This window comes from Delphinus delphis, chromosome 3, assembly GCF_949987515.2.
Source record: "Delphinus delphis chromosome 3, mDelDel1.2, whole genome shotgun sequence".
Classification (NCBI taxonomy): Eukaryota; Metazoa; Chordata; class Mammalia; order Artiodactyla; family Delphinidae; genus Delphinus; species Delphinus delphis.
This window is the reverse complement of record NC_082685.1, coordinates 94,365,931-94,392,775: the sequence shown is the minus strand read 5'-3', so window position 1 is coordinate 94,392,775 and position 26,845 is coordinate 94,365,931. Positions and strand designations below refer to the sequence as shown.

Below are 26,845 nucleotides of genomic sequence, written 5' to 3'. Positions count from 1 at the left end.
TCTAGGTAGGGGGTTTTGTATTAATTTTGGACTCCCTCTCATTAAAACTTCCTATAATCTAATCAGCCATGGGAAAACCCACTGGTATTTTCCTATCCTTCACTATAACTTGGTTTTGGATGCTCTTCATGACCCATCTGGATTATTTCTAATAGCTTCTGTGTCAGCTTGTTTGACTACAACTTTACAGTGGTGTAACCAAATAGAAGTTTATTTTTTTAAATCACATAATAAGAAGTCTAGAGGTAACATGATTGCTGATTTTGTTAATTTTATGCGTCTATGTATTAATATCTCCATGATAAAGTTTCTATCATTCTCTTGGCCTTTTTCACATAAGGTCACAACATAGCTGGCATTATGTCTCCATTCCTAGCGGGAAAGTAAAAGAGGTATAATAAAGAAAACAGAGTGACAATTATATCAGGAGGGCAAAGGATTTTCCAGATAGCCTAAGAGAAGTCTTGTCTCATTGGCCAGTCTTGTCACATTATTTCTTCTACATGAAAAGGAGTCTTGAAAGATGTATCTTTTAGCTCACCATACTTTATAAGTAAGGAATGCTAATAAAAAGGAAATTGGGATCCGTGCTAAGAGAGCCAAACTACAGTATCTACCACAATTTCCTAAATAGTATTTTTTCTTTCTTATTCTTTGTCCTTTTAACTTTCCTACCCACCTATACTTCCCAATACAATGCCAAGTCTTATCAAATTAATCTTTGCAAAACATCACTTTGGCCATATAATTTCCCATTGACTACAGGAAAAAATAATGCTTCTTAACCTGGCATTCAAAGATCTTTACAGCTTGGTCCTAAAGTACTTGTTAAAATTTCTCTCTAAATATTCTTATATAGAAATGCTCTACTCCAAGCAATATCTGGCATGTTACTATCTTATGTCCTGTATTTTCCTAATTCTGTTTTACATGATCTTTACCTTACACAGATTCCATCTTTCCTCATTTTATACATTCATCATACACAACTTCCATTTTAAATTCTGTCAGACCCTCCCCTCTTCCCCCAGCAGTAATTATCCCTGCCTTTCAGTTCTTATGTATATTTATTTGCCTTGTTTTTACACCTTGGTTTTATTAATTATTTTATGTAGTCTACCAATTAAATTGCAGTTCTGTGAGGGCAGGGTCTATGCCTTTTGCCTTTTCTTGTGCCTGTATATCATATCATATATCATATCATATATCATATCATATATCATATCACGCAGTGGGGGCAGAACACATATTTGTGGGTTTAGACCATGTTGAAACAATTTCAGACAGAAAAATTATTTTTATTTAAAAATATTTCCAGTACTGCATCAGAGTTTAACTACCTCTAGGTTTAACGAGTTTTCTCCTTATGTGCCCTCAAATCAAGATATACAGCTATATTATGCTAGGTTATTTTAATATTAATTTACAACTATAAATGTTTACCTTTTCAAGATCTGATCAGCTGCATACAAGATCAGCATTTTGCATTTATATTGAATTTTCTTCATCATATAGTCTTGTTTCCTTAATCATTTGCACATTTGATAACAAAATTGACTTATTACATATAAAAGGTTCACAAAACAGAATTCACCTCATGACCTTTTCTTATTGTGTTTTAATGGTCTGTATGGTATAAATTGATATGATTATGTCAGAAAATAGCAGAGACAGACAAATCATACGAACCCATAATGTATCCAGTGATCTGTGAGCTGAGAATACATTTTAAAATTTATTTATATTTTGGGGGATACCTCCCAAAGACACTATTATGATGAATTGAATAACATTTCAGTGAAAATGTTTATAGTGTTTCAGAGTAACAAAAGCATTTACTACTGGAGATTTTCAGACTAGACAAATTTAATTAGACTAGCTAAGAGGCAAGATGAAGAAAAGAGCTGCTTGCCCGTTCATTTTCTACTAGCCAGCTGAAATTTCAAATACAGCAACTTCTTTCTGTATCAATCACAGGTGTATGGAGATAAATCAAAACAAACTATTTCTGTAACATTACAATATAGTCAATTGCATCATGAGCTAGCACAGTGGGAGTGGTATCAAACAGATATTCAATTTGTGAAAAGAGTTATCTCAAAACAGGCATTTTCTGAAATACTTTGCTGAATACTGGTATGTTAATTGTTTTATTGGCATACCAATTCCTGTGGCTTATACAGAGGTTGCAGGATGTAGCTCATAAATTTCAGAATAAGATATCTGGGTGTGAATCTTACATCCATTACTTGTTAGTGTGGGCTAATTAGTCTTTCTGAATCTTAGTTTACTTACCTATAATCACAGTATGGCTGTGAACATTAAATACAAAAAAAAAAACCTTTATAAATAGAATAGTACATGTAATAATTGATTATTAACTAATGTTAGAATCCTTTTTCTCTAGTAACTCATGTTTCCAATCCATTAAGCACTTTCCTAATTGTCACCTTAGGGACCCACCTGGCCCAGTTTTAGCATCATTAAAACAAAACAGAAATACTAGTATGTAAAAAAGGTAATTGCTATGTGATAACAATTTAACTTGTATCTCTCAAATAACTCTAAATTTTAATCAAGTTTATCTCATAAAAATACTTCCAAAAGTCTTCCTTTTTTCCTCCTCTTGTTTGTTTACAGCCTACAGGGTCTGATAAGCCTCTTATTTTTAGAATCTTTCACCCTTCCTCTCCAAAAACATTGCCTGAACTTTAACTCGTGAAGATTCTTATGTCTTGATTTTTTTTCCTGCCTCTTTAGTCATGTTTCTTTCTACTCATTCTTTATTTTTTTTAAGTATTATTTCCATTTTATTGTCTTTTCAGAGAACAGCGTTTCTCCAGTCTTTAAGGACTTATCTCCTTACGTGGGCTTTGGTGGACTTTGTGGGGCAGCACGCATAGATCTAAATTGGGGCGAAGGTGCTTGGTTCTTCCCGGCTTCCTGAGAACAATTCCTGACTACCTTGTTGTGAATGGCACAACTCACACAGTAATGTAGTTTCACATACAGCTTGGGAAACAGATAGGCATTGAAAACACTCGCTTCAGAAATGTCCCTGAAAGCTGCGGCCTCTACTATGTTCCAAATGACAAACTTCTTAATGGCCTTGTCCTTGGGCATGCATTAGGCACAGTTGGTGCGGCGAATGGGCTGCACATGGCCATGGCCCTTTGGGCACGACCATTGTTCCTTCTTTTCTTGGTCATCTTGGAAGCAAGACATGAGAGAGGACTCTTTCTACTCATTCTTTAACTCCCTATATGAACTTTGGGAGAATGGTCTGGTAAAGGTACATTTTCTTGAGGGATGAAAGAAGGTGAAGGCAGGAAAGAGCAAAAAGAGAAGTAGAAGAACATTAACATTTCAATACATCTTTTTCCAGTTCTTGTCACAGGTGAATGAACTACAATATTTTTAAATTGTTTTGGGCAACAAAGTTTAGTCTTGAGTTATCAACTTCGTCTTGAACCTCAAAATCGATTCTTCTTATGATTTAGATTAGAGTACAAAACTATTAATAACTCCTATTTCCTAGAAATTAAAAAGAAAAGTTTTTAAGATTGTTCATCTCACTTCATTGAGAAATCAAGGATACTCTTTTATATACATTTCATTCTTCCTATTCTTTCTAACATTGTCATTCAAAAGTATATCCTTTTCAGATTTATTCTAATCATAAAATTTCCTTCTTATTTTATATTTGTCTGGCATTTTGAAGTAGTGATTCAACAGCCAACAATCACTTACCGAACTCCAGATATATGTTAGGGACTAAATCATTTCCTAGAGATACAAAGTCTAAGAGGATAGAAGCTCTGTTCTTAAGGCCAGTGATAGTAAACTCCATGTTGTTCTAGTTACTATATAAGAGGGTGCACTTTATGAGAAGTTAGAATTCCTAGATGACTCATAATGATACGTACCCAATTATATTGACTTGTGCCATATTCTGATAGTAATGGATGCTTATGGGAAGCACAAAATTAGAGGGATAAAAAAATGCTAAAAAAATGCCCCGTCCAAAAAAAGGCCAACAATGTTTTGTCATATTTTTGTGGAGAATTAAGTTGTTGGAGAAGGACATAGTTGTCAGGTAGGAACTTAGGAATTGTAAAGGGCATTCTAAAGGGCAAGAAAAATCCAAACTGTTTTAGTGGCTTTTAGGACATAGGAGCCAAACTACTATTTTCTTGAGGGAGAAACATATACTTTTCTTGGCTGAAACACAGCTCTACATGAGTTGGAACTTATCTAAAAAAAAGGGGGAGTTAAGAAAGAAGAATGTAGTTAACAGAAGATTTAATTGTGAAAATATTAGTAGTTAAGTTTAAGGGCTCAGCATTCATTCATTGATCCAACAATATTTATTGAGTATCTACCATGTGCCAGACATTGTGTCAGATGCTAAGAATAGAGCAATAAAGTGGTAGACCTCTCATCTTTCATCTTTGGGAGCTCTCAGTCTATGAATAAAAAAAACGTACATTTTTATTTCTCTATGTGTTTAGTGTCTATGAAAAGTTATGTGATAAGCAGGCACCTGTGAAATATTCAGTGAGTAAGACCTGTATGTCATTCATTAATTATTTGCTGAGAAAAGGACACATTCCCTGACCTTAAGAAACAAACATAATAACTCACATTTAACCCTTGCTGTGTGCTAAGCAGTGGTAAGTGCCTTATGTTGATTTTTTAAAAAAAAAATTGAATCCTTGCTATAACTCTATGAAGTACTCTGGTTATAGATGAGGAAAGTAGTTTAGAGAAGTTAATTAAGTTGGTCCTAAGATTCTATAACTACTAAGTGGCAGACCTAAATTTTGAAAGGAGCAGAGACTCCAGGTTCCTCTCTTAACCACTATATCACATTGGATTTTATTGCCTGCCTTATATGGTTGGCAGGTTCCCAGGATCTAAAAGTCTTATATGCTTTTACTCTCTATTGTTGATATTGTTCTAATACAGAATACAGAAACTGATCATTGCATCAATTCTATGAAAGTTTTCTTATAATGATTTATGTCAAACTAGGTCATCAGTCATCAAAAAGGGAATAGAGAAAGATCTACTTATTTAATTGGCATATTGTCTCAATCAAAAATCATAAACCTGCCACTCCCTGCCTGTCAGAGTTCCCATTATGAGTTACACTTCTGGGATAAGACCTTAAACTCTCAATGAAAAAAATAAGTAAACAAAACAGTGTGGTATTGGCACAAAAACAGACACATAGAATGGAACAGAATAGTGAGTCCAGAAAAAAACACATGCCCATATGGTCAATTAATAGACAACAAACAGGCAAGAATATATAATGAAAGAAAGACAGTCTCTTCAATAAGTAGCGGTGGGGAAAAACAGACAGCTACCTGTAAAAGACTAGACTTTTCTCACACCATATACAAAAATAAACTCAAATGGATTAAAGACTTAAATGTAAGACCTGAAATTATAAAACTCCTAAAAGAAAACATAGGCAGTATGCTCTTTGACATCAGTATTAGCAGTATTTTTGTATCTGTCTCCGTAGTCAAGGGAAACAAAAGCAAAAATAAGCAAATGGGACTACATCAAACTAAAAAAAAGTTTTGCACAGTGAGGGAAACCATTGATAAAACAAAAAGGCAGCCTACTGAATGGGAGAATATATTTGCAAATGATATGTCTGATAAGGGATTAATATCCAAAATACAAACAATTCAATTCAAAAATAGCCAGAGGATACGAATAGACATTTTTCCAAAGAGGACATACAGGTGGCCAACAGGCACATGGAAAGATGCTCAACATCACTCATAATCAGGGAAATGCAAATCAAAACCACAATGAAATATTACCTCACACCTGTCTGAATGGCTGCCATCAAAAAGACAATAAATAACAAGTGTTCGCAAGAATGTGGAGCAAAGGGAACTCGTGTGCACTGTTGGTGGAAATGTAAATTAGTGCAGCCATTATGGAAAAGAGTATGGACTTTCCTCATAAAAATTAAAAATAAAACTACCATATGATCTAGCAATTTCACTCCTGGATAATTATCCAAAGAAAACTGAAACACTAATTTCAAAAGATAATATGCACCCCAATGTTCACTGCAGCATTATTTAAGATAGTGAAGATGTAGAAGCAAACTAAGTGTCCATTGACAGATAAATGGATAAAGAAGATGTGGTATATATGCAGGATGGAATATTAGCCATAAAAAAAGAATGAAACCTTGCAACTTGCAACAACATGGATGGACCTAGAGGGTTTTATGCTAAGTGAAACTTAGCTTTCAAACAGAGAAACACAAAAACTGTATGTTTTCACTTACATGTGGAATCTAAAAAATAAAACAAATGAGCAAATGTAACAAAACAGAAACAGACTCACAGATAAAGAGAACAAACTAGTGGTTGCCAGAGGGGAGGTGGATAGAGGGTTGGTGAAGTAGATGAAGGAGATTAAGAAGTACAAACTATCAGCTATAAAATAAGTAAGTCACGGGGATATAATGTACAGCACAGGGAATATAGTCAATAATATTCTAATAACTGGTGCATTATCTATAAAGATATTGAATCACTGTGTTGTACACCTGAAACTACTATAATACTGTAAGTCAAATATACTTCAATTAAAAAAAGGAAAGAAAAAATAAGTTTAGTTGTTTGGGGTTGTTTAAATATCTTGTCTTCAACTATTTTCCGATAATTTGTTGGACAAATTCTACTCAGTATCCTGTTCATTAAATTCAGACAGTGTTTGAATCATCTTTTATTTGTCAGGTACTGTTTAGGTATTAAAAATACCAGAGTGGAAAAAAAGCATCCATGGTCTCATGGAACTGTATGCTGGGAGGGAGGGGTAAGGAGACAAAAATCGATCTTATCTATCTATCTATCTACCTACCTACCTATCTACCTATCTACCTACCTACCTACCTACCTACCTAATCTATCTAGGATGTTATGACAAATATTAAGAAGAAAACTAAAGCATAATAGAGTGAGAGATGAAAGTGCAGCTAATAGGTGGATTATGAAAGGCCTACCAGATGAGGTGACATTTGAGCACATATTGAAGTGAGAGTTAGCTGTGAGGGTATCTGAGAAGAGCCTTCACATCAAGGAGACTTTGGGACAACTGTATGCTGAATACGGGAGTGCAGAAAGGGATGAGGAAGGAGGAGACTATAGGGTATAAAGAGTCTGTGAGACAGTTTGTGGAAAGTTTGCATACATGTCTGTAAGCAACACATAGCAGTGATTTTCAGATCACTTTGAATATATTTTAAATTATATTGCCTATAATAACAGTAAAATAATTGTTCATCCTGATTAGGGGCTTGATTGGTTTTCCCATTTTGGAAAGTTGATGTGTAAGAAGTGCAGCATCATGTATGACATAAATCACAGCAAGATCCTTTTTGACCCACCTCCTAGAGAAATGGAAATAAAAACAAAAATAAACAAATGGGACCTAATGAAACTTCAAAGCTTTTGCACAGCAAAGGAAACCGTAAACAAGACCAAAGGATGACCCTCAGAATGGGAGAAAATATTTGCAAATGAAGCAACTGACAAAGGATTAATCTCCAAAATTTATAAGCAGCTCAGTTCAGCTCAATACCAAAAAAACAAACAATCCAATCCAAAAATGGGCAGAAGACCTAAATAGACATTTCTCCAAAGAAGATATACAGAGTGCCAACAAACACATGAAAGAATGCTCAACATCACTAATCATTAGAGAAATGCAAATCAAAACTACAATGAGATATCATCTCACACCAGTCAGAATGGCCATCATCAAAAAGGCTACAAACAATAAATGCTGGAGAGGGTGTGGAGAAAAGGGAACCCTCTTGCACTGTTGGTGGGAATGTAAATTGATACAGCCACTGTGGAGAACAGTATGGAGGTTCCTTAAAAAAGTACAAATAGAACTGCCATATGACCCAGCAATCCCACTACTGGGCATATACCCTGAGAAAACCATAATTCAAAAAGAGTCATGTACCAAAGTGTTCATTGCAGCTCTATTTACAATAGCCAGGAGATGGAAACAACCTAAGTGTCCATCATCGGATGAATGGGTAAAGAAGATGTGGCACATATATACAACGGAATATTACTCAGCCATAAAAAGAAACGAAATTGAGCTATTTGTAATGAGGTGGATAGACCTAGAGTCTGTCATACAGAGTGAAGTAAGTCAGAAAGAGAGAGACAAATACCGTATGCTAACACATATATATGGAATTTAAGAAAAAAAAATGTCATGAAGAACCTAGGGGTAAGACAGGAATAAAGACACAGACCTACTAGAGAGTGGACTTGAGGATACGGGGAGGGGTAAGGGTAAGCTGTGACAAAGTGAGAGAGAGGCATGGACATATATACAATACCAAATGTAAGGCAGATAGCTAGTGGGAAGCAGCCACATAGCACAGGGAGATCAGCTTGGTGCTTTGTGACCGCCTGGAGGGGTGGGATAGGGAGGGTGGGAGGGAGGGAGACACAAGAGGGAAGAGATATGGGAACATATGTATATATATAATTGATTTACTTTGTTGTAAAGCAGAAAGTAACACACCATTGTAAAGCAATTATACTCCAATAAAGATGTTAAAAAAAAAAAAAGTGCAGCATCCAATGGAGTTTTCTTTTGTGGATATGGCTCCTCCACAGTAATGTATACTAGCTGCGAACACTTTATTTCTCTATGCATTTCTTTGTTCTTTTATTATTTACTGTTTTCTGTAGTTGCATATTTTATATTCTTTTAGACGAATAGGAGAAGTAGATTTCCAAACTCCTAGTCTGCTGAAAAGTATTAGAACTCACAGTTTTTTTAACCTGGAGGAATTTTAAGATGGCATGATAAACCATTGCATTTTAAGACTGTTCTGAATAAATCAAACTTTAAAACAAAGTTTATTTTGCCAACCATAGCAAGATTTATCACTAGCAAACTGGTCCTGGATCAGAAAGTAAATATTTCAACTAGCAGTTATGCCTGGTTTGTGAATATTACAGCCAGTAAATAGGCCATTTTCCTTTTCAAAAAAGATAAGCATAAAAACTCATTTGAGATGAGAGAGGCCCTTTTTTTTCACATGCTAAGCACTGAAGCTCTTTAGAATATCATTTTAAGAAGTTAAAAGTGGGAAAAGTACCTTGGCAAAGAAATATAACTATATAGGAATGAAACAATTGCCATTTAAAACTATTACTAAATAATTTAGGAATATTGTAAAATAGTAACAATTATTTCATTAAAATAGATGAAGTCAGAAGGTCAGTGCAACCATGATGCTTTTACTTGTGTTTGGATGGTCGAGCAACCTGATAGGGCTGGTTTTTAATTTATACTGTGATGACACTGAAGTATGCAATCATATTAACCCCATTTATGACTGTAAATCACAACATAAAGAGAGTGTAATTTTGCCAAATATATTAAAACAAGCCATAGAAATGATTTCCTGCCTGCTTGAATCTGATTAACTTACTTGTATGTATACATGTACCACCCAGGCATACAGCTTATCCTTACTTTATGAGAAATATGGTTCCATCTGGAACAGTGGTATTTCCCATCAAAATTTGAATTATTTTGGTAACATAATTTATTATTTTGTTTGACTTTGAGAAGTAAGTCATAAACACACCGATTTCAAAATAGTTAAGGCCAATGATCTTTTGTCTACCTTAATTTGATTGTGATTGTGAATTTAGCACACCAAGTGATACATGTTAAAATTTTAAATTATTTTGGATTTACTTTGATGTTCTTTTTGTAATGATCATAAGGTGCTTTTGAACAAAGTTAACTACCTACTGTATTCTTTTTTTGTAGTTTGTTCTGGAGACGTTTTATTTTTAATTAAATTTGTCTTAATCTACATGAAAATACACATATCTTATTATGTAATATCAACTACATTAGAAGGAATGTTGCCAATTAGACAATCAATAGTAATACAAAATTTTGTGCCAAAAAAAAAGAAAAAAGTAAAAAAAGTAAACCTTGCCTTTGCTATAGAGTTACAGAGTCATTGTTCTACTTTAGCACCAAAATCTCCATCCGAAAGAATAAAGCACATATTAGAATGAAAAAAAAAAAAGGGGGATAATGAGATAGAAGGACCTGTATATTGGAGTATTATAGGTAAAGCTTTGTTAGGAAAAAAAAAAAAAGGTACAAGAAAGAGATAAAATTGAGGGATTTTTAGAGATTATTTATTCTTGTTTCCTTTGAAAAGTAATATGTCCATAAGAAATAATTAAAACAGTAACAAAATGAAAAAATTAAAAGCAAGTCATCTTCCCACAGCTGGCCTCAGTATACCAGATTTTCTCCTAGAGGTAATCCTTGCGGCAGTTTGAGTATATCATTCTAAAAATGTTTTACACAAATGCAAGCAAGTAAATGTACACCTATGTTTAATTTAAACATAGATGCACACTTGCATTAGAGACAATGTTTTGTACTGTTGTGCATTCATACATCTTGGAGATAGTTCCAATCCTGCACATAGAAATATACTTCATTCTTTTTGTTTTGCTTTGTTTAATTTTACTTGTTTGAGCAGGTAATAGAGGCAATGTCACAAAATTCAAAACTCAAAAAAAAATTATAAAGCTGAAAGTTAGTTGCCTGTCCTCCAGCCACTCAGCCCTATTGATTAGCAACAACCATGTGACATTTTCCAGAGATTTCCAGTTATTCCATTCAGTTACAAACATATATAACACTTCCCCCACCACACACACACTCAGGTTGTATAATATACAAATTGTTCTGCAAATTGGGTCAATTGTTGAGACGTGGATGGATCTAGAGACTGTCACCCAGAGTGAAGTAAGTCAGAAAGAGAAAAACAAATATCGTATATTAGCACATATATGTGGAACCTAGAAAAATGGTACAGATAAACCGGTTTGCAGGGCAGAAGTTGAGTCACAGATGTAGAGAACAAACGTATGGACACCAAGCGGGGAAAGCCGCGGGGGTGTGTGTGTGTGTGTGTGTGTGATGAATTGGAAGATTGAGATTGACATGTATACACTGATGTGTATAAAACTGATGACTAATAAGAACCTACTGTATAAAAAAATAGAGAAAACCTATTTATTAGGTTTATAGACATGTGTGCAATTAAAAAAAAAAACAAAACACTACTGTTACCTTTCCAAAAAAAAATCCCAGATGTATAGAGTACTATCTCTGGATTTCTATTTTATTCCTTTGAAATTTCAGTCCTTCCATGAACTAATACCACATTTATTTATTCAGACTGAATAATATTTAATATCTGGTAAAGCTAGACCCTATTGCCTTGTCAGGTTTTCTTGGCTCTTCTAGTATGTATATTTTTCCAGAACTACTTTTTATTTATTTATTTTTTTTGCGGTACACGGGCCTCTCACTGTTGTGGCCTCTCCCGTTGCGGAGCACAGGCTCCGGATGCGCAGGCTCAGCGGCTATGGCTCGCGGACCCAGCTGCTCAGCAGCATGTGGGATCTTCCCGGACCGGGGCACGAACCTGTGTCCCCTGCATCGACAGGCGGACTCTCAACCACTAGCGCCACCAGGGAAGCCCCCAGAACTACTTTTGAATTGACCCTCTAGTTAAAAAAAAAAAAAAAAGTCAGATATAAAGATTAACATATAAATAATAGAGTCTGATATTTGGGGGTATTGAATTACATTTATTGATTAACTCATGAAACATTGACAATTTTCTGACTTTGAGTGTCCCTATCCAAGAGTAAGGTATGTCTTTTATTATTTTATCTGAATTTATATTTTGCAGTCATTTTAGACAGTTTTTAATCATATTTTCTGTTGATTTTTATGTATTTGCAAATCTTAAATGTCACATTATTAAATTCTTTATTTTTTTATAATGTATATTCTTATTGTTATTTGTAATAGTATCTATTATTGTTATTATTAGTGGTAGTGGTACTAGGTGTAGTAATAATAATATTGATTTTTCTTGGTTTATCTAAGAAATCCGATAGTATTTGCAAATCATTGTAATCTTTATCCTTGGATGTTTCCTGTTATCCTTTCATATATATGTTTGTATATTTATATATATATATATATATATATATACACACACAGACATATAATGTATATAAAATATTTGTATGTCTATATATTTCTTTTGTCTTAATAACTGATTAAGAGGGACTTCAAAACATTTCTTGCATGCTTGTTTATGTTGGGTTTAATTTTTTATTAATTTTTACTTTAATTGAATTATGCTCAGAGGATATTGTTTGTATTATTTTTATTTTGAAGTTTATGGAGAGTTTTGTGAGGCTTACTATATGGCTATTTTTACAAATGATCTTGGGGAAGCTGAAAAGTAGGTATATTCTTAGTTTTCAGATTTAACTTACTGAGTATACTGTTTGGGCATTTACATATTTCTTAATTTTGTTCATATGATCTGTCACATACTGAAAAAATACTTCTTTTTCTTATTTCTTTTTAAATTTCATGATGTTTTTGTGTAAGAATATTGATGCTATGTAATTTGGTGCATAGATATTTTTAAATTCTAGAACTGACTACTGATGGTACTCTTTAGCAATAGGAACTACCTTTTTTTTGGTCTCTTTTTTTTCTACTTCAACCTTGTTAAACATTGTAATTATCTTATGTGACTGTTCATATTTTTTTTATCATCTTGCATCTATGTTTATACATACTGTGTGATGCACTCTGAGAATTTTTTTCATTTTAAGGAAGCCTTTTTCTCTATTTACACTTATTGATATAAGTATTTCTAGTCCCAGAAACATATTTTATGTAATACTTTCTGAGTGTATTGCTTCTTTTTGAGTCTTTCATTCCAAGGAACATATTTTTATCTCTAGGTTATTTTATTTTATTTTTATTGAAGTATAGTTGATTTACAATGTTGTGCTAATTTCTGCTGTACAGCAAAATGACTCAGTTATACACATATATACATTCTTTTTAAAAATTGTTTTCCATTATGGTTTACCCCAGGAGAATGGATATAGTTTCCTGTGAGATACAGTAGGACCTTGTTGTTTATCTATTCTAAGTGTAATAGTTTGCATCTAATAACCACAAACTCCTGGTCCATTCTTCTCCCTCCCCACCTCCCCTGTGGCAACAAGTCTGTTCTCTATGTCTGTGAGTCTGTTTCTATTTTGTAGATAGGTTCATTTGTGTCATATTTTAGATTCTACATATAAGTGAAATCATATGGTATTTGTCTTGCTCTTCCTGACTTTCTTCACTTAGTATGATAGTCTCTAGTTGCAGCCATGTTGCTGCAAATGGCATTATTTCATTCTTTTTCATGGCTGAGTAGTATTCCATTGTATATATGTATCACATCTTTATCCATTCATCTTTAGATGGACATTTAAGTTGTTTCCATGTCTTGGCTATTGTGAATAGTGCTGCTATGAACGTAGGGGTGCATGTATCTTTTTAATTATAGTTTTGTCTGAGTATATGCCCAGGAGTGGGATTGCTGGATCATATGGTAGTTCTATTTTTCATTTTCTGAGGAACCTCCATACTGTTTTCCATAGTGGCTGTACCAACTTACATTCCCACCAACAGTGTAGGAGGGTTCCCTTTTCTCCACACCCTCTCCAGCATTTGTTATTTGTAGTCTTTTTAATCATGGCCATTCTGACCAGTGTGAGGTGGTACCTTACTGTAGTTTTGACTTGCATTTCTCTAATAATTAGTGATGTTGAGCATCTTCTCATGTGCCTATTGGCCATCTGTATGTCTTCTTTGGAGAAATGTCTATTAAGGTCTTCTGCCCATTTTTCAGTTGGGTTATTTGTATTTTTGTTGTTGTTGTTGAGTTGTATGAGCTGTTTGTGTATTTTGGAGATTAAATATTTGTCGGTTGCATCATTTGCAAATATTTTCTCCCATTCTATAGGTTGTCTTTTCTTTTTTTTTTTATGGTTCCCTTTGCTGTGCAAAAGCTTGTAAGTTTGATTAGGTCCCATTTGTTTATTTTTGTTTTTATTTCTATTGCCTTGGGAGACTGACCTAAGAAAACACTGGTACAATTTATGTCAGAGAATTCTAGGTTATTTTATATTTCTCCAGAGATTTTGTTCTAATGATTACTTTTTAAGTTATATCTTTATGTCACTGCAACTCAAAGGGTAGCCTATGAACTAGTGCTGCTCTGCAAATGGTGGCTTAATGATTCATACAAAGATGAGTACAAAAATTGTGAATATGCTTTTAGAAACTTACAGGAATTGACGATGCAACATCCAAGCCTGTGATCAGTTAACAGGCATTAGTGAACAGGATTGTACAGACCAGTTTGGATGTTACTGTGCCCATGTGATGAGTCAAAGTAGCCAGACATGCATACTAGTTGAGCTCACTAAGACTGTGCTTCAGTGTGTAGTATCTTAAGTTTAATTTGTCATGGGTGTATAAATAAAATGAGTAAAAATGTAAGGATTATCAACAAAAGTTATAAAGTTAAAACAGAATTTCTCCGTATATTATTGCATATTCCATAATTTAACAGTTGCCAAATGAAATAGGAGATAAAGTTATCATTACAACCCCTTATACATTAGAATTTTATTTTCAATCAAAAATCTTGATAGGTAATTTGTGTAACCATTTTTATTATTGATAATTTAAATTAATTTAAATTTAACTTTTTTTTAAAAACGTCTTTATTGGAGTATAATTGCTTTACAATGGTGTGTTAGTTTCTGCTTTATAACAAATCTGGAACGCTTCACAACTTTGCAGGTCATCCTTGCGCAGGGGCCATGCTAATCTCTGTATTGTTCCAATTTTAGTATATGTGCTGCCGAAGTGAGCACTAAATTTAACTTTTACATTATAAAGTAAATAGTTGGACTGACTACTGGTGAAGGATTGAAGATAGAGTTTAAAAATAAATAATAAATTTATGGAGATTATTTTAAATTCAGTTTAAAATTATAAAAAATGAAAGTTTTCAAGTTATGAGGCAACATCTTTCTTATTTTAGAAAGAAAGTAAAAATAAATATTCTGAGTTTTCCACTGTGGCTTTAAAATATCTTCTTTCCTTCTAGTCAATATAACTTTTAAGACTGGCTTTTGCTACTAAGACTGGCTTTTGCTACCATGAGTGCTAATGAAGTAAAACATAAAAACAGTTTAGGTTGCACAACCCATTTTTAGTAGCATTATTGTCAACCCAATCTAGATGAGTTAAAAAACAAGAAGCACATGCATATGTCATGACTTAATATTTTGTCATAAAAATTTTTTTAATATTGAAAAATAGTGTTTATTAAAGTGTCCATTTAATATAAGTAATCACTTAATATGGGGAATCACTCTAAAAACCAGGGTGTAATAGCAACTCTGTGTTAATTATACACATATAGTCAATAAACAATGTATACAGTTGTGTCATTTTCCTATTTTATTTTTAGACTATTAAAATGTTTCATGTCTTTTGAATCTAACAATATGAAAGGAGGTTGCATTTTGTAGATCTCTTTTTTTCTGGTAGTTCATTTTTTTTATTGAGGTATAATTTCCATAACATGCATTTCACTTACTATAAACGTCCTGCTCAATGATTTTTCAGTAAATGTATGCAGTTTTGCAACCATGAGCACAATCCAGTTCTAGAACACTTCAGTGATTCAAAAAGTTCCCTTGTGCCCCTTTGCAGTCACTCTATGTTCCCATTCCCAGCTCCAGGCAAGCACTCTTCTGGTTTCCTTCTTTATAGTTTTGTCTTCCCTAGGCATTTCATGTAAATGGAATCATACAATATGAAGCCTTTTGTATCTGGCTTCTTCTGTTTAGCACAGTGCTTTTGAGTGGTTTAAAAGCTGTCAGAAGTAAAAACAACAACAAAACATGGAGTCAGGCTCCTCATGTCACCCTGTCATGCTGATAGAGTGCTTCCTGTAAATATGGCTTAACTGTGCCCTTCCATGTGGAACAACTCCTTTCCAGACATGCACAGTGTTTGCTAGACAGATTATACAGCCTTCAGGCTCACTCTACTTTTATTGTTCCAAATGGATCACTGGTGATTTTGTGTCTTGTTATATACCATTACCCACTAAGTAAATCTGCCAGAGTATACATAGATCTGCATCAGTCGGCCTTCTCTCTCCACACCCTCCCACACCCCTTTTCGTCTTCAGTATTTATCAGCCTTTCTTCTCTTAATGGTTCATTGTGGATGAACCGGCGTTGATGATTTCAGTTGACAGTGAAAACGTAAAAGCTAAACAACCTCACTCACACACTCTATTCTGCAACATTAGAATAATTACTGACAGCCTAGTATATGTCCCCTCATTAACTTCCCTTCCCCATTATCACTGTATGGAGAATGACTTAGTGAAGTCATATGAGTAGACAAGAAATAGATAAAGGTGGCTTGGACTAAGGTAGTAGCAATGGAGTTATTGAAAAGAGAGTAAATATGGGGCATTTTATTGGTTATTTATTATTTGTTGATACTGAGTGCTTTACTTTATCCCACTTAACTCATATGACCATGGAACAGTTCTTTCTAACCTCAACTTTCACATGAGCAAACTGAATCTCAGAGAAACTAGGAAACTTTCCCAAGATAATTTAATAAAAGCTTGAGCTGAATTTTGACCTCCAACCAGTCTGGCTATAACTTTTGTTCTCTTTCGTGTTTGTTTGAAACCTCAAAAGCTCATTATCTAAAACAAAACAGAACAAACAAAATACCTGTGTCATGGAGGAGGGAGATGTAAACACAAATCATCCATGCCAATCCAGTATAAACATTGAATCATTTTAGTGTGTATTTCTACACAATCTTTTTGCTTTTTCTCCTGTGTAAATAAGTGTCTTTTCTCTCACATCAGTTTTATAACCTCAATTTTTTACCTACAGTTTTAATATAAGCAGTTTCCTATCTCATTAAAAATTTGTAAAGCCCCAAGCAATAGTATGAAAAAAATCCTTGAAAATACAAATAAATCTGCATATCAAAAAGCAAAATTAAATTCCAAGAAATGTTGATTCAGAAAAAAATCATCAAAAATTCTAATATATTCTATGAACATTATTGTAGTGAAGAGGAAAAATGTTCAGTTGGCTTTAGATTTTTAAGCAGAAATACCCAGTGACATAAGACAATTAGGATATGTTTGAATGAAAATATAACTCACAGAATAAAATTATTTTAAGCCAATGTATCATTCAAGTTCAGAAACAACTGATAAACATTCTTAAATCCTGAAAGACTCATGTAATAATGCACTCAGGACTCCCTTTTGAAGAAAATTGAGATGAGAGATGAATTTAAATAAAGAACTCAGTAATGACATCTAAGAAAGAGGACTAGTAGTGAACATTAAATTTACCTAAGTCTAAACAACTATGCAGAAACTGGTTACAAAATAAAATGGAAATGCAATAAACCTTGACATTTGTGAGGCTAATTAAAAAATTGAGATGGGGAAAATTTTTGATAACAGTGTGAGAATGTCAATTATCTAATAATTCATAAAATAAATATATACTATCTACATTGAAATATGTAATATGAAGACATGATTTAATCCTCTTAATTTTTAAACTATTTCTTCTAAATAGAGAAGATTTTATTTTTAGGAGATAATATTCTTATGGGGTTTAGCATTTCCTTCAGTTTTACTTCAATATATTTCTTTCTGCTCAATTCAAATGCAGTTATAATGTTTTAATTTTAAAATAACTTATATAATGTGACCCCAGTATTTATAAAATTATTTCTATCTTTGTATTTATTTATCTATTGATACACATACTCCTCCAGAATATTAATAATTGTGTGTGTGAATAATTCATTTTGGATGATTTGAAAAATGTCTTTGGAATTCTGTATATAGACTGACTTTTTATAATGAGCTGTATTATTTGCCCAAAATGTTATTATTTTGTTAGCACAGGTATTAAAAGTTAAAATTGAAAGCAGAATCTTTAGTTAATGTACAGTTACCTTCAAAAGAATGAACCATGTTTTATTTAACCATTAGGCTGTGGAAACCAATTTATGTTATTTCTATTTTTATGTGTTTATTCATTTATTGAAGAATTATTTCAGTATAGTTTCGGAAATAGTCATTGTAGTAGTTGGCAATTGTCACAGTAATGCTATATAACAATTCACCCCTAAACTGACCGATTTAAAATCAAATCATTATTTTTTTTTCATGCACAGCCTCTGGGTTGGCTTTGGCTATGCTGAACTTGACCGCAGGATGCAGATTGGAGGCAGTTTGACTCCAAACCTTTCTCATTCTCTGGCTATCCAGTTCACATTCTTCTCATAGCAAAAGCAAAAGAGCAATAGCATGACGGCAGGCAGAAACCAATAGTGCTTCTTAAGGTCTTGGCTCAGGCTAGCGCGTATTTCATTAGTTAAAGGATTCACATGACCAATCTCAACATCAATATAACAGGGAAATATACTCTGCATCAAGGGGGATGATAATAAATATTTGTTGAAAAATAATTCAATCTACCAAAATCAGTCAAATATGAAACCAATAAATGTGTAACTACAGCTTAGGTATAAGGTTGTATCATCTACTGTGAGGCTGAGGTAATGTTTTCCATACCTGACATATGGTTGACAATAATTAGGATTTCATTAGGCAAATAGGAAAGAGTGAAAGTGTTTAACCAAATGGAATAATATCCAAAAGGACTGCTTTATGGAAGGAGCATGTGTTGAAGGGACGGACATGTGTTAGTGTGGCTAAAGCATGGTGAGAGAAAGTAACAATTTGATTGTAAGTCAGATTTCTGGGGTAGAAAAATGTAAATCCTCAAAAAGCCAATATTCCAAATGACCAATTTCTTGAAAGGTTATTTGCTGAAAATCACTATTGACCTAATAATCAAGTTACAATTTTTAAAGTATCAAGCAGAGTTTATGGCAATTTATGTTACATGATGGCTTCTATAAGCTTTGAGGATGTTTAGCATTTTAGTTTTACTTTTATTTTTAATTTATTACTGCTATTTTGTTGAGGCTGGCCAAAGTATAATACAGTCATTTTGTTTTCTGCATTTTGGGCCTTTGACTTTAGAAAATATTTTATACACTTCTAATTTTAGCATTTACATGTTTTGAATATCAAGGATTTTTTTTCCAAATCACAGAAAAAATTATCTCTTCTAATAATTTGCAACCTGATCTTTTCTTTTTTTTTCTGTACGCGGGCGTCTCACTGTTGTGGCCTCTCCAGTTGCGGAGCACAGGCTCCGGACGCGCAGGCTCAGTGGCCATGCCTCACGGGCTCAGCCGCTCCGCGGCATGTGGGATCTTCCCAGATCGGGGCACGAACCCATGTCCCCTGCATGGGCAGGGGACTCTCAACCACTGTGCCACCAGGGAAGATCTGATCTTTTCTTAAATGTATTTAGTCCCTGGTTGAATGAATATTTTGCATTTACTGTAAAAATGTAAAGCATACTAAGTGTCTGAAATGTGAAATACACTCAGTGGATATACTTTAAGCTGCAATGAGAATCCATGGTGAATCAATGTTAGGGGAGCTGAAAGTAAATTAAAACACAGCAAAAACTATGAAAAAAAGTTCTAAAAGAGCATTAACTTTATTCCATGAAGACAAATTCATGCAATTTTGCATATAATTAATAGATGCACATTTTAAATTTGAGGAGGGAGTGGTGTGTGTGTGTGTGTATGTGCATGTGTGTATATACACATTAAGTGAATCTTTGGTAAGTCTTTTTGTTTCACTATTTAAAATATGCATTTTCCATTTCACAAAAAAATTAAACCCACCATCTTTTGTTATATTGTGAACTGCATGTTTGCCAGTATATACCAGGTACTGGTTGACCTTTGCTTTACACGTGAGTCCCAATATTTTGCTTTCACATTTGATTTAGGTTCACTGGAGCTTGTGTATCATTTATTATTAAAAGATACTTCTCCAGTGTTAGCGTTCAGATATCCAGAATAACGTCAATATACCCCTGAAATATCCCCCCCCAAATGAAACCACTAACCAAAGAGCCAACAAACTGAAACAATGTTAACCAAAAAGCAATCTCAATTTATAAATTTCTTCCCTTTCATTCTTTTCTCATCCAGTCTCTGTCATTCCTTTGGGAGTGTTTACTTGTGGTGGAATCAACTGCCTCTATTCTTACTGGTGACAAGAACCCTGAGAAGCACTGATATAGAAATAAAGTTCTTCTAAACAGGAAATGACTCCCATGACCCATGAGTTACTATATATATAGTCTTTATGTCTGATCTAGTCACATTTTTTTTTTCCATCGTGGTTTTCCTGTCAGAAGCTTATGGCTTTTTTTTTTTTTAAGAATCCATCCCTTTTCAGGACTGATGCTATATGTGGCCTCTCTCTTGCTATATACCAGGCACAAGTAGGCCATTACTTTGCTGTTCCTGGAGTCTTGTTTACATGTCTAATACAGGAAGTATTCTCCCTGCTCAGCAATTGTATCCTGCTGTCCTTTTATACCTCATGTCTGTTTTAGACAGGCCTCCTAGCTGGCGCATGATGTTCTAGCATCTCTTTAAACATAAGGCAAACTTCTTTATGTACTTTTCTGCACCATGACACTATTTCCTACTCACCATCTCCACTTTTGAAAAAATAAATTTGTATGCTTTTTTGATTACAGGAGGAAGGTATGGAAGAATATTGTAAATTCACATCTTATTGTATATTCACATCTTTGTACAGGTATATTTTTAAAATGAATTTTATTATTTTTATCCTGAGCTAATAACATCTCTTTTAAAACATTTAAAACAATAGCTATTTTACAAATATCATTGCAAATTTATAACATAATCACTTATGGATAACCTTTACTCAAACAGAGCAGCTCTTTAATTTTGAGATTTTTTGCCGGATCCTCTTTTCTAGTTAAGTCCAGATATGTATGCATGCATGTACATGTATTACATATAAATATATTTTAAGTCTTTGGTATTTATATTAAATCAATCAATGTACCTGATAAAATAATGCATTTATTAAGAAATTCTTACCTTCTTTTTAGGTTGCAGACTTTCCTCTCCTCCCATTGTATAAATTACTTGATAAAGAGCCTCTAGTTTTTGGCTTGCCATTTATTTCACTCCCAGAGTGTCTGAGTGTGAAACATCTGTTTGAAATGTGGTTTGTTTTCTTTTTGTTTACATTTGTTAACTTTGCTACAATGTTTTCTGAAAACCACTAATGTTAACAATGTTCAGTCACTTTTTCTTTTCCAATAGTTATTGTTTCTTTAAATTTCCACAAACTGTGAATTATTGAGTTACCTGAAGTTACTGGATTTGTGTTTCTTGCCTCCCAGGATGCACATTTCTGAATCACAGAGCAGGCTGCATTTTCTCTGCATTTCCCTTCATTCACTATATTTTACCTTATAAAACCATGTAAAAAATGTGAACAGGGGGCTTCCCTGGTGGCGCAGTGGTTGAGAGTCCGCCTGCCGATGCAGGGTACACGGGTTCGTGCCCCGGTCCGGGAGGATCCCACATGCCGCAGAGCGGCTGGGCCCGTGAGCCATGGCCGCTGAGCCTGCGTGTCCGGAGCCTGTGATCCGCAACGGGAGAGGCCACAACAGTGAGAGGCCCGTGTACCGCAAAAAAAAAAAAAAAAACTGTGAACAAATCTTTAATCCTAACATAATACATTTGATTTTTCGTTTTTATATAGAAAAATATGGATTTATTCTTTATTTTTATATTGTTTTCATGTTTTTCCTATAATGATGCTTTTTCTCAAGGGATCTGCTGGTATCAAAGCCCTAAATAAAACCCTTTTACTCACATTTCAAATTTCCTATTATTTTTAATACCTTATAACCTATTTTACGGTCTTTCCTTTTCATAAAACACTGCTCATTTCTCACATCCCTCTCCCTGTGCTATGTTCATGCTCCCTTTGGTCATGTGTATATATTTAGTTTTTCATTAGAAAAGAATGAAAATTAAGATAAAGAGCCATTTATTTTTTTGTTTCAGATATAGATACACTTAACACAAAGTTTTATCAGTTTCATTAGTCCTTTTTCAAATTTGGTTTTATTTGATTAAATTTCTCCACATCCTTCTCAAATTTATTGTGCTTTAAGATTATTGTAATAATCCATTTCATTTTCTATATTATTTAAAAAATTATGTCTGAATCTGTATTTTCCTATAAAGATTCTATTATCTTTTAACAGTTTTTTAAACTGAATCTTGACATGCATTATTTTTTTTCTTAATATTGTTTAGGCTCACTAAATAATGACTCTTTTTTATTAAGGTAATTTTCCTTCCAATTGACATCAGCCTGGCTAAATTGCACAATTTTATTACGCCTCATTATGAAAGAGGACATCATTTCAGCCATTATAAAGCTTTTCTATATTTTGCTATCTAGCTACAAGTTTTTCTTAAAATATTTCTTATTTATGTCAGTGATATTTTAAAATATGTATTACATAAAATTCTTTTGTGTATTAAAATCTTGGCCAGTTTCTCTATTAGGTAAATATACATTGATATGTATATTTTTTAATATTGAGTTACATTTATTCACTTTTGGAAAATATTTCATTGTCTCTTGGTTTGCATTGTTGATAATTATGAATCTGCTGTCAATCTAATTGTCATTTCTTTTCTCTCTGAATGGCTGTTTAAAGTTCCATCCTTTAATTTTGGCTTCCCACAATTTTACTGCTAGGTGTTTAGTTGTGGACTAAAAAAAAATCCTGTTTCTAGTTTTTGTATTACCTGAATTTTAGGATTTATATGTTTAATCAATTCTAGGTATTTCTTAGCTAATATATTTTAAAATATTGCAACTAATCCACTATCTCTGTACTCTTTGCTTATACTTAAATTGGAAGCACATGGTGAATTTTCTTACTATATCTTCTTGTCTTAAATCCTCTCTTTACTGTTTTTATAGTTTTATGTCTTTGTGCTGTATTCTGTGCAATTTTAAAGGTCTATTTTGTAATTCATTAATTTTATTTTTAGCAATATCTAATTATAATTGTCCATTGAGATTAATTTAATTAATCAACTAATTTTTAATTACTCTAATTTTTAGAGAAGTTCTAGGTTTATAGAAAAATTGAGCAGTGGGACTTCCCTGGTGGTCCAGTGGTTAAGACTCCATTCTTCCACTGCAAGGGGCACAGGTTTTATGCCTGGTTAAAGAGCTAAGATCTTGCATGCTGTGTGGCTCAGCCAAAAAGTTAAGAAAAACAATTTAAAAAGATGAAAGAAAAATTGAGCAGAAAGTAAAAAGAGTTCCCATATATTTCCTCTCCCTCTTCCCACAGTTTTCCCTATTATTAAGATCTTGCTTGGGTGTTGTACATTAGAGTTGATGAGCCAATATTGATACATTATTATTAACTACAGTCCATAGTTCACAGTAGCATTTACTCTTTGTATTGTACAGTTGTATGGATTTTGACAAATGCATGATGTCATTACCCACTGTTACAGTACATACAGATTAAATTCACTGCCCTAAAAATCCTCTTTTCTCTACCTGTTTATTCCTCTTCGCTCTTCCCTCCCATTCCCCCACTTAACCCCACCAAACTCTTGGCAAACCCTGATCTTTCTAAAGTCTCTAAAGTTTTGCTTTTAGAGCATCATATAGTTGGAATCAAACAGGGTGTAACCTTTTTAGACTGGCTTCTTTTACCTAGCAATATACATTTAAGGTTCCTTCTGTTTCATGGATTGGTAGCCCATTTCTTTTTATTATTAAATAATTAATGTTCCATTATACAGATGTACCACAGTTTGCTTATCTATTGGCCAATCGAAGAATGTGTTGGTTGCTTCCAAGTTTTGGCTTTATACTACAAACATTTGTGCACAGATTTTTGTGTGAACGTAAGTTTTTTGTTTTTTTAAAAATAAGTTTATTTATTTATTGGCTGCGTTGGGCCTTCGTTGCTGTGTGCGGGCTTTCTCTAGTTGCAGCAAGTGGGGGGCTACTCTTTGTTGTGGCGCGCGGGCTTCTCACTGCAGTGGCTTTTTTTATTGTGGACATGGGCTCTAGGCACGTGGGCTTCCGTAGTTGTGACACGCGGTCTCAGTAGTTGTGGCTCACGGGCTCTGTAACACAGGCTCAGTAGTTGTGGCGCCCGGGCTTAGTTGCTCTGTGGCATGTGGGATCTTCCCAGACCAGGGCTCAAACCCGTGTCCCCTGCATTGGCAGGTGGATTCTAAACCACTGCGCCACCAGGAAAGTCCCTGAATGTAAGTTTTTAACTCATTTGGGTAAATATCAAGGAGCATGACTGTTGGGATTGTATGGCAAGACTACTTTTAGCTTTGTAAGAAACAGCTACACTCTCTTCTACCTTTATAGCATCATTTCGCATTCCCATAAATGTTGAGTGAGAGTTTCTGTTGCTCCATATCTTCATTAGCACTTGGTTCATTTGTGTTTTGGATTTTAGCCATCCTAATAGATGTGCACTGGTATCTCATTGTTATTTTAATTTGAAATTATCTGATGATTTTGAGTATTTATGTGCTTATTTGTCATGTGTGTATCTTTTTAATGAGATGTCTGCATGTATCTTTTGCCCATTTTTAAAAATTAGGTGGTTTGTTTTTTCATTGTTAAGTTTGAAGAGTTATTTATATATTTTGAATACAAGTTCTGTTTCAGATAAGTGTTTCGCAAATATTTTCTCCCCATTTGTGGCTTATCTCGTCCTTGTTTCCTGGAGCAGTTTTTTTTTTTTTTTTAAATGCATTTTAACTTATCAATTTTTCTTTCATGGATAAAACTTATTGCCAAGCCCAAAGTCATCTAAATTTTCTCCCATGTTATTTTCTACAAGTTATTTAGTTTTGCATTTTATATTTTGGTCACAATCCATTTTGAATTAATTTAATTTTTTTGAAGGTTGTAAAGTCAGTTAATTTTTCTTGTTGTTTGTTTGTTTGCATGTGGATGTTCACTTGTTCTAGCACTGTTTGTTTAAAAGACTATCCTTTCTCCATTGGATTGCCCTTGCTCCTTTGTCAAAGATCAGTTGATGACATTTATGTGGGTGTTTTTTTGGTCTCTGTACATTGTTACATTGCTCTAATTGTCTATTCCTTCACCAGTATTACACTGTTTTCCTTACTGTAGCTTTGTAGTAAGTTTTAAAGTTAGGTAGTGCCTATCCTCTGACTTTGCTCTTCTTCAGTATTGTATTGGCTATTCTGGGTCTTTGCTTTTCCATATAAACTTAAGAATCAGTTTCTTGACATGCACATCCATTTAGATTTGAATTCTAATGATTTTATATGTAGACAGAGATGGAGGTCCTATTTGCATTGCGTGTGTGTCTTTTTAAATCTTCTTTACTTATTTATAGTCATATTCTTTGCCTATTTGTATGCCTCTTTAGTTTATCTAAATATTTTAATATCATTACTTCATATCATGTGTCACATTATATATTTATATTTGTATGTATATATATTTATATAACAGCCTACAGGGTATCCATACTACTTATTGTTTCTGTTGACTCTCATGCATAATAGCTTTTTTTTTAAATGTGTTTTGTTATTGTGGATCATGAACTCTTATTCAACAGGTTTTAAATGTAGGAAAGATAGCGGACCTTGATGGAACATGTATCCCTTCAAGAAGAATTTTTTTCTTTTTTTTCTATCTGAAAGAACAGAGGCACGTGGGAGTATTGCCAACCTGGACCACATAAAGTTTATTTATTGAAGTTTATTTATTTTTTTCATGTGATTTTTCTGGACCACAAAGGTAATATGTGTTCAGATTTTAAACCCATATGATAGAAGGCCTATGGTTCCACATTCTCAGAGAATTTTTTTCATCACTCAAATTTCAGTCTAAGAGGATTAGTTTCTTGTCTTTGTTTGATGACAGGATAGTTTTATCTCCAGTTGTCATAGGTCAGGTTCACTAGATGCAGAATGTGAAATGGAGATCCTTGTTAACATGATTTATGGGGGAAAATCTCCCAGGAAAAGAAGAGTGAAAGGAACAGGACAGGGCACATGAACTTATCCTGCAATTTGCTTCTTTAGTGACTCTTCTCCATGGGATAGTCTCTCATGGAAAAATGCTCATGCTTTGTACCTATTCTCCTAGTTCCATCCTCATGCTTCTAACACAATCTTTCGATATTGTTCTTTTCAGGCTCCTGGTCAACCATCTGAGGCATTTGCCACTGCTCAAGAATCTGAGTATACCTTTGGCCACTTATTTTTCTAAATAAAATGGATGACCTGAGTCACTGTCTAAAAGTTAGACCTTCAGGAGAGTTTTCCCTCACTGTGGTCCATCAGGACTCTCCTGAATGGAGTAGTCCAATAGTAGTTTATTTTTGGCTTGCACCCACTTACCAAGCTGATCCATCTTTGAACTAAGTTTGGTCTCTTTCCTCCTCTGTCATTTCATCACAGGGAAACTCCCTTAGGGCCATGCATGTGAGTTGATGGAGAGGCATCAGTGAAAGAGTGGTAAGGGATAAGGAGGATACTGGCCTTCTGTTTTCACTACTTACTTGTGGTCTCTGGACTTGCTTAATCATAATTCCGAATATACTGCCCATAACATGACAGATTGTTTCACAGCTTCTTCCATTCCCTAATCTTATGACTTGGTAAGTATCTTAGTCCATTCAGGGTGCTATAGCAGAATATTATAGTGTTTCATAAACAACAGAAATTTATTTCTCACAGTTCTAGAGGCTAGAGGTCCAAGATCAAGGTGCCAGCAGATGTGGTGTCTGGAGAGGGACCACTTCCTAAT

At 33.9% G+C, this 26,845-nt stretch overlaps 1 non-coding gene across 1 annotated transcript; it reads right to left on the bottom strand.

The window, feature by feature from the left end:
- Nucleotides 1-14,760: 14,760 nt before the first annotated feature.
- Nucleotides 14,761-14,864, bottom strand: LOC132423712 (U6 spliceosomal RNA). The gene has a single exon (XR_009519036.1). It is a non-coding gene; the product is annotated as a U6 spliceosomal RNA (small nuclear RNA).
- Nucleotides 14,865-26,845: the final 11,981 nt, after the last annotated feature.